Source organism: Triturus cristatus, chromosome 1_2, assembly GCF_964204655.1.
Source record: "Triturus cristatus chromosome 1_2, aTriCri1.1, whole genome shotgun sequence".
In the NCBI taxonomy this organism is placed as follows: domain Eukaryota; kingdom Metazoa; phylum Chordata; class Amphibia; order Caudata; family Salamandridae; genus Triturus; species Triturus cristatus.
Genome location: NC_140580.1, coordinates 1,104,036,392 through 1,104,054,850, shown reverse-complemented (window position 1 = coordinate 1,104,054,850; position 18,459 = coordinate 1,104,036,392). Strand labels below are relative to the sequence as shown.

At 45.0% G+C, this 18,459-nt stretch overlaps 1 protein-coding gene across 1 annotated transcript in view; it reads right to left on the bottom strand.

Moving 5' to 3' along the window:
• LOC146868757 (uncharacterized) overlaps positions 1-18,459 on the bottom strand; it is a 541,685-nt gene that overhangs the window by 278,061 nt on the left and 245,165 nt on the right. The window lies entirely within an intron of this gene.

Below are 18,459 nucleotides of genomic sequence, written 5' to 3'. Positions count from 1 at the left end.
GGGTCGGCGATACAGACCATACTTACTCACTGGCATACCCCTACCGTGCCGACCTTCACGGGATGGCTGTATCGTTTGTGGTACGTCCTCGGAATGGAGAAACTCACGCTGACAATGGCGGGTGAAGGTTCCAAGTATAGAGAGTTGTGGCAGCCTTTTCTGGCACTTTTGGCAACCGAATTTCGAGAAGTCACTTGCCCACGTTATCTGCGTTTATTACGCCTAGCGGACACAACGGAGACGGGGGTGAGGGAGTCCTATTAGGGGGCCCGGGGATCTATAGGGTGGACATGGAACGGGGGGGGGGTTATGGGAGGAGTAGGGGAAAGGGGGGGGAGTTTTGTGCCTTTTTTTTTCCTTTTCAGTGTATATTAGCCCCTGCTTTGACTTAGTGTGGTTGATTTACAAAGGAGCATGCCTGTGATCGGACACTCACTTTTAAGTTGGCTTGTTCAGTTGCAGGCCCTATGTCAGCGGGGTTTGGATCGCTCCTCGACCCGAATGGTCTTGTGTGTGTTTTATCTTTTTTGTCTCTTTTGAAACTTCAAGAAAGATCTATATCTCACCATGGAGTGCCTTTCAGAGCCCTGGATTTTGGCGGGTCACTTCTTCAGGGACAGGGACAGGGACAGGGACCGAATTTCGTTGCGCGCGCTGCATCGCCAAATGCGATGCAGCGCACACAACGAACTTAGTTTTATTTATTTATATGTTTACTTATCTCTAATAAGCCATAATCCGAAGTTTACTACCCCTCCCCCGCCCCACGTCAGCGCCCAGCAGCACTCCCACCAGGGGTCGCTACTGGCTGAAAATCATGCTGTATCTGTCATATTTACAATGCCCTTTGCCCCAATTGTGTTTTTGTTTTAATTTCTCCCTCAGGCCGACTGCTCTGCTCAGTTCCTCTCAGTGCTGCTGGGCCCCACCCTCACAACCTTCCTGGGCTCATTCACTGCTGCTGTCGGTCCCCGGTCCCCGGTCCCCCGCCCCGCGCCAAGCGCGCGCGCCACGCTCCGCCGGGCTTGTCTTGTTAAAGCTTTTAATCAAGCTATTTTGGAGAGTGATCTGCCGCACGTGCTTATCTGGGTTAGGTGGGCGCCAAGCCGCTGTCTTTTCTATTAAACTGAAATCTCTCTACCGGTTGTCTATATTTGTGTGCTGAAACTCGATTAAGGTAAAGGTTTATACCCCAGCGTTTGCATTTTGCTAAGTAATTTCAGATGTTGATCGTTTCATAGAACGTATGACTTTCAAAACAGTAAAATATTTGCAATAAAATCTGGAGTTCCTGCTTGCGGTTGGTAGTGTTCGCATGTTATTCCACCGCTTTATTTGCCTATATGAGGAAGCTCCACGAGTCGATGGTACGCACTTATTTTGCATGGCAATCCGCATCCCAAAAGCTTAAATTGCGTGTTGCTTGTGAGGTGCCAGCCCGCTGAAATTTGTTTGGCAGCATCAGATATACTCTCTGGCTTAGTGACATTTTAATGTTTTGTGGGACACGAGCAGTATATATATATATTTAGGTCCCCTGTGATTTAAAAAAAATAATGTATTTCTCCGTATCGGCTCGGTCTGGCCCTTCTAATGTCGATCATTGCTGAATTATTGTAATCCTTCAGAAACGGGGAACCACAGTAACAGCCGAATGTTCCAGTTACTTCGTGTCCGCCAGCACAGAGCGCTTGGAATTGAAACTTTAGTTCCCAAATATTTGCATTCACAGATGTGGCCCCCTCCCCTACATACGTTATTACTGTAATTACGTAATATATTAGTAAAGTTACGTTAAAAAAACAAATTGTTCTTTGTATTACAATTTAGAAAAAAAATGTGTCCTCGCATACATTTTTGCTATGTGGATGTATTTAAACATAGCGTTGCAAACAGACTCTCATGTACAGTTTGCATGCGTTCACAATACATTTTTACAGCGAATGCCCCATCTCGTGAAGAGACGTGATTTCGGCAATTTTCCATAAACCATCTTGTAAGTGCACGAATTATGCTAGCGCAATTTTAATTTCAACTAGGCCTAGCACTAAGCAGACCAAATTAGAACGTGAAGGGATACCTCGCACAGTGCTACTTGCGCTGAGAAAATAACGTTTGCACTGGAAAGTAAATGCCCTTGTTACCGCAGGAAATTGCTTCGATTGAAACCCTTATTAACTAACCATGGCATTAAACTTCTATTAGGCATGCTGGTCTGTCAATTAGAAGAATCTGTTTTTTTGTGGGCTAAATTGTTAAACCAGGAATTGTGACGCATCATACGCTTTATTGGAGGGCTTGGCAGTAGGGTGCCCTGGCCAATTGCTTATGGTTTAAAATTTCTCTGCTCGGTCGTCACAAGAGGGACCGTTTTCTTTATTCAGCAGTATTGTAATTTCATCCTAAATGTTTTATACACAACTTTAACCACGTGGTCGACATAACCTAATGCGAGAGGAGTAGAAGGGAAAGTGATGCACCATGTCATCTGACCTAAAGATGCGCGTGAAAGGGAACAGTTTGCAGTAAAATGCCAAAAGTAAGCAAAGTCCAACATCTAGGCTTATGGGCATTGCTGGCCATCGCAAAGTTCAAAAGAAATAATACAACTAATGGTGAATCTGGAATTATTCTAACTGCATACTAGAAACAATGACGTGCAGCAGAAAAGTAATCGACACATTACATTTTAAGGAATGAAATCCAGAGGGGTAAAAAAAGCTTGGGTAGGGTAGGATAAGGATATGGATAGGATTTAAAGCATCTTTATTTTTTGCTTGGACTTCCGCAGCCAATCAAAAATCGACTTGTGACCCCTTGTTTAGGAAACGCTGCTCCTAACCTCTTGATTGGAGCACCGCAGGAAATGCATAACAAGCTCTAAATTGTATAGACACTATCGGTTGGTGAAAACTATAGCCTGCACTTGTTGGTATTGTTGCAAAGTATGTCCCATATATGCTAAGACTTTTTAGGTCTTGCGCCTAGCGTTGCAGTGCACAGCACAAGACCTCTTGTACGGGGTTTAGAAAGCTACCCACACGCTTGTGCGTGTGATTTTGCTTTCCCCGTCTGGCATTGGCTTGCGCTTGTTTAAAAAAAAAAAAACAACGCACGCTATTGGGCAAAGGTGGGACAATGTCCCGCCTTTGAAATGCCCATTCCCGACGGTGGCCAGCATGCGCAGCAGCGCGAGTTCGCCTTACGATTGCTGCCGCGCTCCACTCCCCCCCCCCCCCCCCCCTCTCTCCGTGGTGCGCTCGCACCATTAGTTGTTGGCAATAGCGATCGCTTTCAGTGCCGCTTATTTTCTTTACTTTTGGTATAATTTCGGCACCCACGCTTTACTTTGGATGTTAAAAGTAAAGGGCGGGTGCCGCGATTATACCAAAAGTAAAGAAATAGAAAAATAACCCTATTTCTTTACTTTTAGTATAATCGCGGCACCCGCGCTTTACTCTTAACATTAAAAGTAAAGCGTCGGTGCCGCGATGCTTGTTGTGTAATGGAGCAGCCAAAAACCAAGTGCAGTGCATAAAACAGTACATCACTCGAGATTCCGTTGAGACTGGGTCACAGAATCCGCGATGTGATGCGGCATGGGAATATGGGATTTGAGACAATTACCTTGATTTTATAGAATTCACATATAGATTGCTTTAACCGTATTCTCAATTTAGACAAAGGGAGTTCAAGTGATTTTCCCAGAATCACTTATCTTTTTTTGTGACATGCCAAAGCTGATATAACTCAGGTTTATGTGTTAATAACTTTGCCAGTACACTACATCTGATACCTCACGCAACCTAAGAGGTGGGAATCTTAACAATGCCTCCATTTTCTAATAAGCCTGTGTGGTCCCTGTGACCTGTTAATAACAAGTATTTGCAATGTAATAGGTCTCGCATTTACGAGAGTTTAAGCTATTGGCATTGTAAATGACTATGCCTTTTATTTATGTTTTAAAAACTAAAACAAAAATAAAAGGCATTGTCACTTACAATGTCAATAGCTCAAACTCGCGTATATGCGAGACCTATTGCATTGCAAATGCTTGTTGTTTCTTGATTATTATGGCTCTGTGATTAGTGAGGGTGGACGGTGTTACCAGCCACTGAAGAATCATGGCGGAGGTCGTGGACTATTAAACTCAGCAAAGTAGGACCCCCTGGATAGTGATAAATGCATGCCCAAGGATCTGGTGTACATTCATCAGTTGGGGGGGGGGGACAAAGCAGATTACTCCGAGGGCACCCCAGGATGTAAAATCACATCTGGAACATGCGCCCAGTAATCTAAAATTACAGATATGTTTAGCTTCCCGGAGACTGGGCATGTAAAGCGACGGCATACCTATGGAAATGATACATGCTTCAATTATGTGTGATGGTTTCTCGGCGCACAGCCTTTGCTTTCCAATTCGCTGGCTGCATTTCGTCAGTGTGGAAGTTGCTTGTTTACACAGTGCTTAAATCGCACTTCTCTCGCTAACAGCTGTTGGCGGGTAACAGAGAGGTAGAAGTCTGCGCGCTGCCCTGCAGCCACAGAGGTTTCTTTTTGAAGGGAGCTCCACTTACAGCTGCCCACAGGCGTGCCCCTAAACTGACCCACAATTTACCCGTGGAAGCCCTGGCAGTCAAGCCCCAGCCCGCCCACTTGAGGCTGCAATAACCGTCAGGTATTGGAAAAGCCACCCAGGCAGGAAATTAGGAATTCTTTTCAAATATTGCGTCTTCTTCAAGGGTCACTTCATACATGTCGCCAGGTGAAAGCTGTGCGCACAAAATATTTTGTGAAATCTTTCAGACAACTACATCATCCCCTGAAAATGCCTCAGTTTTAAAATAATGGTATCAAGCAGATTTTTTAATTTGAATTCAGGGAGAATAGATATGCAAAGCCCTGAAGTTACTAGCCACGTCATTAAACACAATGATTCATGGCATGCTTATTGTCAGCAGATTTCAGAATGGTAGCGAGCGGAGTCTGACAGAACTCGGGATAGCTCGCAGCATCTATTTGTGGCGCGTAATGGCAGCTGACAATCTCTGCAAACCAACGTGAGACTGGTTCACACACCAGAGCTTTGACTGTAGCAGTTCACAACAAAGAAGCATCCGAGTGGCACATGCAATTATCCTTGTATTGTGGTTAACAGGATTCATTCGTCCTGATTCTTGATTTTCATATTAGTTTCGAAACTAAGTCAATTGGAGCTGCTAATTATGAAACCCTGAGCTTCATGACAGGCATGCCAACCCATCAACCACTTACGTCTCTGCAGACGTGCCTGTTTCTTTAAATACTTCCCCTTTCGCTCTTTTAGTCCCACACGCTGCATTTTTTCCTGGTTAAAAACTGACATCATCCCAGAAACTTTAAGGCAGGGCTACGAGTTATCTGCAGCTTGTTTTTCACTCCTTGTCCGTTTTAGGACTGTATTTATTTTTATTCTGAGTACACGGTGAGTAGAAATGGAAGCCTGTATTTTTCTCTTCTTTACGCTACAGCAATGCATGTGTCTGCCCCTAAGCCGGCAACTTCACTGATATTATCGGGCTAACAGGCCTTCCTCTGCTGTTTCTTCACCAGCAACTCACCCCTGCATGCCGAGGATCTGATAGAGTGGGCGAGCCCACTCGTGAAAACATTTGGTATTAAAGCATGCAACAAATGTTAGTGGGTCTCCAGATGCATTCATAGGAGTGCAGGTGGCCCTTCACGAAGGCTGTCGGGAAGGTGTGGTTGTTCTCCGCAGTATAACTTCCGTGGACCTCCTTTAAGGAGGTTCTTTCCTGTTTGCATTCATAGGAGTGCAGGTGGCCCTTCACGAAGGCTGTCAGGAAGGTGTGGTTGTTCTCCGCAGTATAACTTCCGTGGACCTCCTTTAAGGAGGTTCTTTCCCGATGCATTCATAGGAGTGCAGGTGGCCCTTCACGAAGGCTGTCAGGAAGGTGTGGTTGTTCTCCGCAGAATAACTTCCGTGGACCTCCTTTAAGGAGGTTCTTTCCCGATGCATTCATAGGAGTGCAGGTGGCCCTTCACGAAGGCTGACGGGAAGGTGTGGTTGTTTTCCACAGTATAACTTCCGTGGACCTCCTTTAAGGAGGTTCTTTCTCGATGCATTCATAGGAGTGCGGGTGGCCCTCCTTGAAGGCTGACGGGAAGGTGTGGTTGTTCTCTGCAGTATAACTTCAGTGGACCTCCTTTAAGGAGGTTCTTTCCTGTTTGCATTCATAGGAGTGCAGTGGCCCTTCACGAAGGCTGCCAGGAAGGTGTGGTTGTTCTCCACAGTATAACTTCCGTGGACCTCCTTTAAGGAGGATCTTTCCCAATGCATTCATAGGAGTGCGGGTGGCCCTCCACGAAGGCTGACGGGACGGTGTGGTTGTTCTCCACAGTATAACTTCCGTGGACCTCCTTTAAGGAGGTTCTTTCCCGATGCATTCATAGGAGTGCGGGTGGCCCTCCACGAAGGCTGACGGGAAGGTGTGGTTGTTCTCCACAGTAGAACTTCCGTGGACCTCCTTTAAGGAGGTTCTTTCCTGATGCATTCATTGGAGTGCAGATGGCCCTTCACGAAGGCTGTCGGGATGGTGTGGTTGTTCTCCACAGTATAACTTCCGTGGACCTCCTTTAAGGAGGTTCTTTCCTGATGCATTCATAGGAGTGCAGGTGGCCCTTCACGAAGGCTGTCGGGAAGGTGTGGTTGTTCTCCACAGTATAACTTCCGTGGACCTCCTTTAAGGAGGTTCTTTCCTGATGCATTCATAGGAGTGCAGGTGGCCCTTCACGAAGGCTGTCGGGAAGGTGTGGTTGTTTACCACAGTATAACTTCAGTGGACCTCCTTTAAGGAGGTTCTTTCCTGTTTGCATTCATAGGAGTGCAGGTGGCCCTTCACGAAGGCTTTCGGGAAGGTGTGGTTGTTCTCCACAGTATAACTTCAGTGGACCTCCTTTAAGGAGGTTCTTTCCTGATGCATTCATAGGAGTGCGGGTGGCCCTCCACGAAGGCTGACCGGAAGGTGTGGTTGTTCTCCGCAGTATAACTTCAGTGAACCTCCATTAAGGAGGTTCTTTCCTGATGCATTCATAGGAGTGCGGGTGGCCCTCCACGAAGGCTGACGGGAAGGTGTGGTTGTTCTCCGCAGTATAACTTCAGTGAACCTTCATTAAGGAGGTTCTTTCCTGATGCAAGGTAATCTGGTTCTTTGCACACCACACCTTACCTAGTTCCTGTTTGAATTTAGTTCACCAGCCTACACCTCATTACTAAAATGTCATCTGTTCTTAGCATAAGGCCTACTACTGTACAGCGTTTAGATCACTAAAGGGTTTGCCCATTGTAGTAGTGTGGACACGGGACGCTGGCAGTGTCTGTTGTCTTATATATTGGAGGATTGTAGTTATTTTGGAATTTCCCATTATGACACAGTTATCTTTTGGCATTTGTACTTTATAAACCCACACAATATATTTTTTTCCTATTTACTTTAGTGTGTTGGTTTTGTAAAGCACGTCATACCCTGCTAGTGCTTCCAGCAGGGTGCAAAAGCGGGGAGGGGACTAGAATTAACTCTTTGAGCACCAATAAAAGGGCATAACCAGCTGCTGTGTATAACCAAAGCACAGTAGGGATCTTAGTGAGTGGAAGTTTGAGCTATTGGTGATGCAAATGATAATGCAATGCCAATAGCCCATACTTTCAGTAATGTGAGACCTATTGCATTGCAAATGCTTGTTATTCTTTTTTCCACACTGTCCCTTCGTATACCATCGCCCAAACCACTACATCACCATCGTACTTGTCAGCACATACAACCACTTTGTGCTGACGCACAGTGCCAGCTTCAACTTTCACATAGTTTTGATCTACTTTCATAACTTTCATTGGTTTAGAAAAACAAGAACAACACTTCTGCACATAGCTTGGGGATTTGATACATACATATTGTTCCACTTCCACTTTCATCCTTTTGACTTTTATCCTTCATCAAAATATTTTTTGTATTCAACCTGTTTTGCATTTACTCTCTCTTAATTTACTCAAATCAACATCGCTGTACAAGTTACTGCCCCTTCTCATTAAAGCAGTTCTGGGTTTCCTCGCCCTCAACAACTCAAATGGAAAGAACCCTGTCACTTCATGTATAGTTGTCGTATATGACTACATAATTTATTTTACCAGATGTGCATGTTTTCTGTTGACTCTGCCATCTGAATGGAATCCTTTAAAACTTGGTTCATCCTCTCAACCAAAACCATTCTCCCTCAGATCATGCACTGCTGTCTTCTTATGTAGTATGCTTTGCTTCTCTAAATATTTACATATTTCCCCTGACCAAAATTTTGGAACATTATCTGACACCAATTCATCAGGATAACCATCACTAAAAACAAATCCCAAGCATTTTTTCATGTTATTTGTAGTCACTTACCTCATATCTAGAACCACTTTGAGAAATAATCAACAACTGTAACTATATATTGTTTCTGTACATCACATACATCCATTAGTTCCATAACATCAACATTTACTTGTTCCCAAGAGCTCATGGGAACCTCTAAGGGCTGTAAAGGTTGTGTGCACTTATCACCGTTCGCACATATCCCCCAGTCTTTCACTATTCCTTCTACTTCTTTAGCCAATCATGGCAACAAAAATACCTCACAAACTCAATTATTTGTTCCTCTACACTTCATATGACCTTTGTGAGCTGTTTCAATTATTCTCTTCCTTAGGCTCCCTGGAGGAACACAAATCTTCTACCCATCCTTACACACCATCTGTCTTCACTCAGCTCATCCCCGACATTGTTATACTTCCACACTCTATCATCGCAAACCTTCAAATTCCTTGGCCACCGTCTCTACTAGACTGCGACAAGCGCTACAATTCTGCATCATCTTTGGTTGCTTCACACCATTCATTTTCAACAATGGTACCTTCATCCAATGCTTTCACAACTTCCACCCAACTTTGGGCCTTACTGTGATGCCGGTCGGACGTGCGTCCGACATACAACATTTCTGGAGTGGAACCGCCCGACAAGTAGTTGGCGGTTCCACTCCCAATTTGATGTGACCACCCGAGCACGGCGGTTGGAAACATAGCCATTACCATTGCGGCTTGGGCTGCAGCACAAGCTGCAATGGTAAAGGGTATGTTTCTAAACATCTATGCACCGTGTGCCAGGCACCCTGTGGTGCATGGCACATGGTGCATAGACGTTTTGGGGGAACCACATGTGCCCCCTCCCAGGCCACACAGTGGCAGCCTAGAGGAGACGGGGGCCCTGCTAGGGACCCCCTAAGTCGGTTTCCGACAGCCTTTCCCTGTCGGAAAGCCTGACATGGAAAGGCTGTCCAGTAAGGGACATCCTAATCCCTAAGGTGGTGACCCCGCAGGCACTGCCTCAATTGTAGGGATTTGGCCTCCCACTGATGCAGTTGGTCCCTTTGACAACATCGCTCTGACCGCCGGCATTGTAATCCAGTGGTCAGATCGATGCCTTGGATTTCGGATGGACCACCACCGATGGCCTGTCGGTGGCGGTCGTCCAACATCCTAATAAGGCTCTTTGTTAGGAATATCCACCCCGTCCTCATCATTCAGACCATCACCTCACTTCCGAAATTCCAAATGGCCCTCAAGACCTGGCTGTTCGAATAAGCCTGTGGGGCCAACAAGTGCCTGGATATCCTAGCAGGTGATTAGCCACGCTTTATAAATCCTGATTGATTGATTGATCATTGTGCTGTTTTTCTTCAATTTGATTCTGGATAAACAATCCACAAATACATTTTTGCTTCCTTTTAAAAATTATTCAAAACTATATTCTTCTTTTGACAACCTTCTGGCTATTCTTGGTGATAGCAATCCTGAACCCTGCGTTGTCAAAATATGTAGTAAAGGCTTATGATTGGACCTTACTTTGAATAGTATTTTTCACATACATGTCCTGAAATGCTTCACGACCCATTATATAGCAAGCATTTTCCTCTCAATTACGGAGTACTTCAAACTCTGCTTGATTCAAAGCACATGATGCATATTCAAATACTATCTACTCCTTGTTCTGAATTTGCCTAATCCACGTGAACTGGCCTCTGTGGTACTTATAGACTTACACTTTAAGCCAAACATTCCCAATGATTCTGCACGTTGAATACATTCTTTAGCCTCAACACAATCCTTATGGTAGTCTTAAAGATCAGCTAAGTGTCACCCCTTTTACAAAAAGGGGAGTAAAATCCTATCTTTTTGAGATACATTTCTTACAAAACTTGGAATAATATTCAATTTCCTCTAAGAAGGATCTGACCTCATCTTTATTGCATGGAACTTCTGCATCATGTATAATATATACCATTTTATCTCTAGGTCTTACCCCACTTTTATCAATGGTATGTGCCAGATGTGACATTTCTGTACTTTGACAGTAGAACCTGTGCATTTCTAGATTGCAAGCACCTTATTTAACCTCTAGTCATGATCATTCTCATTTTCATCAAATACTAGTAAGTGGTCTTTAAAATAACAGACGCCTTGTAAATTACCAAATAAGACATGCATTAATCTCTGAAAAATGGCATTGACCAACGCCAGTCCAAATGCCATGCACTTAAACCTAAATGCTCCAAATGGGGTTACAAATTAGGTGAAATGACAGGCTAAAGTATAAAGCTCAATGATATACAGCAGACAAGTCAATGTTGCTAAACCATTTAGATTTTCCAATAATTGAGAGCATTTCATTTATATTGGGCAACAAAGGACAGTCAATCCAAACAGCGTTATTTTAAATCCTGCAAATCAAAACGTACTCTCACTGAGGCATCAGTTTGTATCACCACAATCGGGGCTAACCAATCAGAGGACTCTATAACTTCAATTATACCATTGTCCCACATTTTCTGTTTTTCCTGTTTCACTTGGTCCTTGATGACTAATGGTATATATCTTACTTTATGTACTTTAGGCTTGCCTCGTTTTTTTAAAAACAATTCTATGTTTGAAACCCACCAATTTTCTAAGTGTGCCGTTGAAAACAATGGGAAATTTATTTTCTCCATCATCCATCTTCTGGTTTTGGTTGGACCAACATTAGTTGCTCTTTGACTCTGGTCTTAAAAATATTCCTAAAGCTGTTTGATGTATCAAGCCCAAGATTGGTGCACTCTTCTTGGCAACATGCATCCTACCTTGGATTCTTCTATCTTTCAAAGCAATGCTGGTGATAAAATATCCAGTCATCTCCATTCTCCAACCTTCAGATCCTTTCAAATTTACTTAGCTCTCATCACATTTCTACTCTTCAAATCAATCAATGTAGGAAGGTGGAATCCGACTAATGGTTGCCCCCAACTTTTTGCCTGGTATTTGAATGGTTTTTGACTAGTCTGGCTGGGATCCTGCTATCCAGGACCCCAGCCTATCTGCGTTCCCCCTAAAACTAATGTGAAGTACCCTAGGTACAAACTAATTGGATGCTGAGGATGCCCTGACAGTCCCTTGTAGATGGTACCCTAGGTACCCAGGGCATGGGTCCCTCAGTAGGCCTACCAGGGCTGCAGCACTTATTGTGCCACCCTGGGACAGCCATACAAACTGACACCGCCAGACCACTACTGTAGTCTGGGTAAGGTGGTGCTAGCACCCCTTACAGGGATATAGGTACCCTATATCCCACCCCATTACAACACATATGCCCTCATAGGTCACCCCTATAGCAGGCCCTGCTAATCCTACAGGGCAGGGTGCTGAGGTGTGTGTGAGGGGGGACCCCTACATAAGTAGGGCCTCTCTGCAACCTTCGTAAATCCTTACTGGGTTGTTTGTAGTGTAACCATACCATATACCCTTAACCGCATTATAAGTAAATCGCGACATTGCGATAACTTGGGAATGGCTACACAGAACCATATCGTGTTTGGTGTCAAACATGTAGGAATCATACCCCCAGTCCAGCCATGGGCATGAGGGTATGATTCCCCCCTGATAGAGGGGCGATATGGGAAAAGCGGTAGAATTTCGACTATTTAAAAGTGCACTAGTAGTACAAAATGGCTACTGCCCGCCACCCACACGACTCTGGCTGGCTGTTGCTGGGGAAAACCCCAGCCTCGCCAGCTGGACAATAGGGCTCCTGTGGCAGGGAGGTGCTAGCATCTCTCCAGACAGGATTCTGTGGATTGGAACAGGGTGGGTGCACCAAATGTCCATTCAGAGTTGCACGTAGGCAGCTGCAGAAGCCTCATTCTGCATACACCGCTTGGAACCGGTTCAGGGGCATCCTGCCCCTCGCCCAGGCGGGAAACACACAAAGGGGAGAGGGTGTAGCCACCCTTTCCCGCCTCACCAGCCATTGGTGGACACTACTCTGGACACTCCCCTAATCTTGGGGATAAAGGTGAATAACGTGGCCCCAGAGCCTCAGATTAATCTTGTACTTCAAAGACTTGACCTTTGACGAGCTGCTGCCCAGCTGACTGAAGAAATCTCCCTTGGGATAAAGGAGTTATCCCCCTGCTTGGCAGGCACCTGAAACACTGCAAGTGACCCGGTTGGAACTTCGCTGCTCTAATGATCTTTGACGACCTCCAGCTCCCTTGAGGTGGGTTTCCAGTGCATCCCAGAGGCCCGTGAGCGTGCTCAACGAGTTTGGGCACCGTGGACCCTGTGGGTGCCGAGATCCCTGATACCCCAGGACACCGGCCACCTCTTGCGTAGCACACGACCCTGACCAGTGGGGAAGTCGTGCTTTGGTCCACTTGTGAGCCAACCACCCAGCAGCATCTGTGCCAAAGACCAGCGCCTCAGCACCTTCCGGTGGCCCGTGGGCGTCCTTTTACGCACTCCATTTTGCTGCCTTCCGCGGTCCCTTGTCGCTTGACTTGTGGGCCCTAGCGGCGGACAATCTTGGTTTCAAAGAGTTCCCCTGGTTGCTCCAGGCCTGCTCTACAGTCTCCCCAAAGGAGACCTCTCTCAGACCTCGTGGGTCTGAAACAGTAGCAGATTTGTGCATCTTGCGTGGGTCGCGGTTGCCAAGGCTTAGTGGATCTAATCCAGACACTAACACCGCAGCGACCCTCATCCGACGCGGGACAGTCGCCCTCCCGAAGCTGCCTTTCCTTGAATCCTCCCGGAGCCCGTGGCTGCAGATCCAAGCTACACCACTTTCAACTTGAAGCACCCGAAATCGAAGGGCTCTTTGCTTGAGCCTCCTGGTCACTTTGCCGTGACCCAGACTCTGTCCCCTCTGCTTTCAGGTTCTTCTCTACAATCTTCACATCTTTGATCTTCACGGAATCATCGACGCTTTTGACTAGCAAAACTTTTGACTCTTTTTCCATTGAAAAGCAGCCCGCGACCCGACACCAGAATCGACCTATGAACCCGGCTTCCCTGGGGCAGGTAACAGTGGTACTACGGTACTCTCGAGGTAGTGGGCTCCTCAAAAGCTTAAGTCTAAAGTTTTAACTTTGTACTCCTGCTAGAAGTATTTTTAAATGTTTTATTTCCAACCGCGACATTCTCCATAGGCTGTAATAGAGATCCCGATAGCAGCTTCTTGCACTGCACGCGCCTCCCGTGGGTCCCCTTCCTCATAACCAGGGGTGGATTCTTAAGGGGCCAGCGATCCTGAATGCCCTAGGCATTGCCTGTAGAATTGTCGTGGTTCTTATACCACTATTTTAGTATATGGTTTGGTCCCCCCCTGGGGCCCAATATTAACAGTGCTATTTATTTGTATCCATCAATGCTTGTTTGATGTATAACTTTGCCTAAGCCTCATAAAGAGACTTGGGGATTCTGTCTAGAATAAATACATATATTTTATATATATACCTGTGTGGGCTACTCTTTCATTTGGTTATTCAAGAGGTTATTATGGTAAAACAATAAGCTTACTACTCCTTCAAGACTTAGCCTGAAGGCTGCTCTCCACAGCTACCACTAGGATAGCTTTCTTTAAAGGTTGTCTTTTAAACCTAACATCATAAGAGTCCAATTGGACTGGTGCAAGGTGGCCACTATAACTAGTGACAAGCATATGCCAGGCCAACTTCTCACAAACAATCTTTCTCAATCTTCTTGTGACACAATGGTGTATCTTGCTCTTGAATCTACTAAAACAAATTTTAATATGATACATTTTTTACTGCACATTTGGGATCTTTAACCTTTCTTTCTGTAATTTCATCCTCATCACAGAGCATTATTGATGTATTTTCACACAGCATTTCTGAAGTTTTCTCATCACCCTTGATGGTTTGAATAGAATACTCCTCTTGAATCTCGCTACTATCCCTGTTGGTTGCATAGTTTACATTAATTTGACCCATTTGCTTTTCTTTGGTACTGTTAAAAATCCGGTTTCTGGTTGGCAGAGGTGTGCACCCTGTCCAAGAAGGAACCAAAATCCTAGTCAGCGTAAGTTTAGTACACACTAAAGGTTCATCTGTGCTCACCCTCTGGAAGCTTGGCACCGAGTAGTCAGGCTAAACTAAAGAGGAAATGTGTAAAGTAGTTGTGCTCAAACACACACAGCAACAGTACCACAGTATTAACACCACAAAAGTACTCCACACCAATTTAGGAAAATATCCACTATTTAACTGAGTAAAACATCAAACAACCAACATACACAAGGCAAGATATGTATTTTGCAAGAATAAATCAAAATGCAGTTCTTAGAAGTCAAAAGCTCCCAATGGGGCGGTTGACCAGGGCAAATCCAAAAGTTCAGTCTGACCACGATCGAGCCCGGGTTGGATATAGAAGTCACGCAGACCCGCTTACAGTACCTTGGAGCATCGATGCTTGGGGTCGATGCATTGAAATACGAAGGTGATGCATCACTGTTGCAAGCAAAGCGTTGGTCTTTGGAGTCGGGCAAAGTTGTTGATGCGTCGATGTCAAGAGTGCTTTGCGTTAGTTACGAGGCATTAATGTCGAACTGCTGGGCTGAAGTTGATGCGTAGTTTAGAAGCCACACCGGGCCGGCAATACATCAGAGTCAGAGAGACTGCTTCACAGATGTCGGTGATGCGATGTCCGAGACTCATGCAGCAGCAGTGATTTGGAGGTGCTGCGTTGGCAAAGTTGGGGCTGCATCATAAGTTGAGGTTGTTGCATCGTGTACTCAGGGAGAGGTGTCCACGGCTTTGGTGCAGGTAATGGCGATGCATAGATTTTGCAGGGAATGCACCAGTTCAGAACGACACTCCAATGTCAATACATTGGTTTCTTGGGTTGCAGCACCAAACACTCACTTCCAAGGGCCCAGAACTAGATTTGGCACCATTTGGCAGACCAGGACTCATAGCAGAGGAGCCCAGGTGCAAGTAGCAAGATACAAGTGAAGTCTTTAATAGCCCGTGACTTTAGAAACAGGAGGCAAGTCCAAACAACCCCTTGGAGAACCTTTGAAGATGAGGTATGTCGAGAGTAAAGTACAGTCCTCTCACTCCCAGGCAAGAGGCAGTAGACAACCGTCCAAAAGAGCAAAGCAAGCAGTAAAGTAGCAGTCCTTCCTGGCAGCACAACACCTCTTCTTCCTAGTAGAATATCCTCATTCCAGTATGGTTCTGAATATATGGTGTCAGAGGTTCAGTACCTATACTCATTCTAGCCTTTGGAATAGGGAGACTTCAAATAAAGGTCTTTGTAGTGCACAAGACCCTTCCCTTCGGTGCCCTGGCTTCAGACATACTACAGGGGGGTATGCAACTCTTTGTGTGGGGACAGTCACAGGCCTATTTAGATGCAAGTGTCAGCTCCTCCCACCACTTTATCTCAGGAAGATCCATTAGCCTGGTATTGGCCATTAGGATATGCAGGGCACACATCAGCTCCCTTTCTATGTGACTATCTAGAGGGGGTGCACAAAGCCCAGCTGTCACCCAAACCAGACATGTATTCTAGGGACAGGCAGAGGCAAAGAATGGTTATATTAAGAAAATGCCAACTTTCAAAAAGGGGCATTTTCAGGCTTACACTAAATATGAGTTTTCAAATTGTGATTTTAAGGACACCAATCTCATTTTTCCTATATTTTTCCAATTGGAAGTTACACTTGTAAAGTGCTACAAGGCATCTCCAATGCTGACCTATGGGAAAGATAGGCCTTGCTGTAGTCAAAAACCAATTTAGCAGTTTTTCACAACCAGTACATGTAAAACTCAAATGTACATGTCCTACCTTTTGCAGTGGCAGGCCTGAGACATATTTTAAAGGCCTACTCATGTGGGTGGCACAATCAGTACTACAAGCCCAATAGTAGCATTTGATTTATAGGCCCTGGGCACATGCAGAGCACTGTACTAGGGACTTATGAGTAAATCAAATATGCCAATCATGAAGAAACCAAATGACATTACATTTTAAACACTGGGCACATGCACTTTAGCACTGGTCAGCAGTTAAGAAGTGTGCAGAGTCCTAAAGCCATCAAAAAACGAAGTTCAGCACACAGTAAAAACTCGAGGCCAGAAGGCAAAAAGTCAGGGGAAGCCACACAAATAGATGCCAGGTCCAACAAGTACATTTATACATTTTGGCATAGTGTCCCTTTTTCTTACACTTCAAACATGTTACATTTCTTGCTGGACAGTCTTCAGCATCAGCCCACTGGTTAGTAATTCCAAACTCAAACGTTCCCATTTTTTGGTGGAGCAGCATAATTTAGTGTCCACCCTTTATACGTCATTAATACACATTTCTATTCTCATATACGAAATTTATATTTAAAGTGTGATTTAACTACTTAAACGTATGTATTACATTGAACAAATCAATACAGTATACCCTTTGCAAACACTGAAGTTATACATAGGAGTATCAATTGGTTGCTAAAACCATGTTATGAATATTCATATTTAATATTTGATTATTGTATTAATTTTATGTGTATTTCATAATGTAACACATCCATTTTGATTCTGAAAAGTTTAACTTGACATAAGGCTTAGTTTGAAAATGCTTTCTTTAATTTACCAGTGTGTTAATTTTCCTTCTGTAGGCACGCTATAATGCTTCTAGTTAGCAATAGAAAGATTTATTGTTTGTATTGGATGACTAATAGTAAGGCCTGCGGGGAGGAAGTTGGTAACTAATTCAGAGAAATAAACCTTCTGTTTACCACATACCAGAATGATTGAGTGTTCAAGGTTGGCAGCTCCTTGCCCGGTTTCAAGGAGATGGGAAATTAGGGCCTATATATCACTTCCTCTCGCATTCACCAAGTTGGTTGGTTCTTGTTAGGGAGAAGAGAGATATGGATGTTTTTGAAGCTATTGTTATTTTTAATTGATGTTTCCATAGCCAGTTAGGTAGACCTTCCCTGGACTAAGAGAGGTAACGCCCAAGTTACTTACCTTCGGTAACGATATATCTGTAAGAAACATTAGCTAGTTACAGATTCCTTACCTTAGAATTACCCCCAGGTGTCAGACTGGATCCGGAAAGTTTTTTCGTCAGCAGTACCTCTGCACGTCGGAAGGTAGCATCGGTCAGCTCCGCGTCCGTTGTCGGTGTGGTGGTCACTGGGATGACGTCACGGCAGCTACTTAGATGCCGCCCTCACGCGCTGTCAGTTCTGTACACGACTTTCCGCGCCAGAAACGCAGAACCATGCAAGACACTGATCATTGGTGCACAAAACAAGGGCCCTGAAAGGACATACTTAACCCTAGAAATCAGTTCGCAGAACGGGGAGGATGGGTGGGGTGGTAAGGAATCTATAACTAACTAATGTTTCTTACAGATATATCATTACCGTACGTAAGTAACCTGTGCATCTGAAAGAAACACGTTAGTTATAGATTCCTTACCTTAGAATAGATACCCCAGCAATACCAACCCTGGTGGTGGGTCTGCGAATCAAGATCACACCAGAAAGTCCTGGAGAACAGAACAGCCAAAGAAGCTGTCTCTCCAGACTTGGCTGTCCAGGCAGTAGTGTTTGGTGAACGTGTGCAGCGATGCCCACATAGCTGCCTGACAGATGTCATTCAGAGGCACTCCCCTTCCCAAGGCGGTAGTGGCTGCCGTCGCCCTGGTGGAGTGAGCGCGTAGCCTGACTGGAGGCTCCTTTTTAGCCAGAGAGTAACAAGCCTTAATACACAACACGACCCATCGAGAAATGGTGCGTTTGTGTACGGCCCGACCCTTCTTTGCACCCACGTAACCAACAAAAAGTTGATCATCCACCCGGAACAGTTTTGTGCGATCCAGGTAGAAGGAGGGCGCACGTTTTGGGTCCAAAGAGTGGAGCCTCTCTTCTTCCTTTGAAGGATGCGGAGGCAGAAAGAAGGTGGGTAAAGTAATGGTCTGCCTGATGTGAAAGGCAGTGACCACCTTAGGAAGGAAGTATGGACGGGTCCGAAGAACGACCTTATCCGGATGGACAGATAGAAAAGGAGATTTCAAAGAAAGAGCCTGGAGCTCACTCA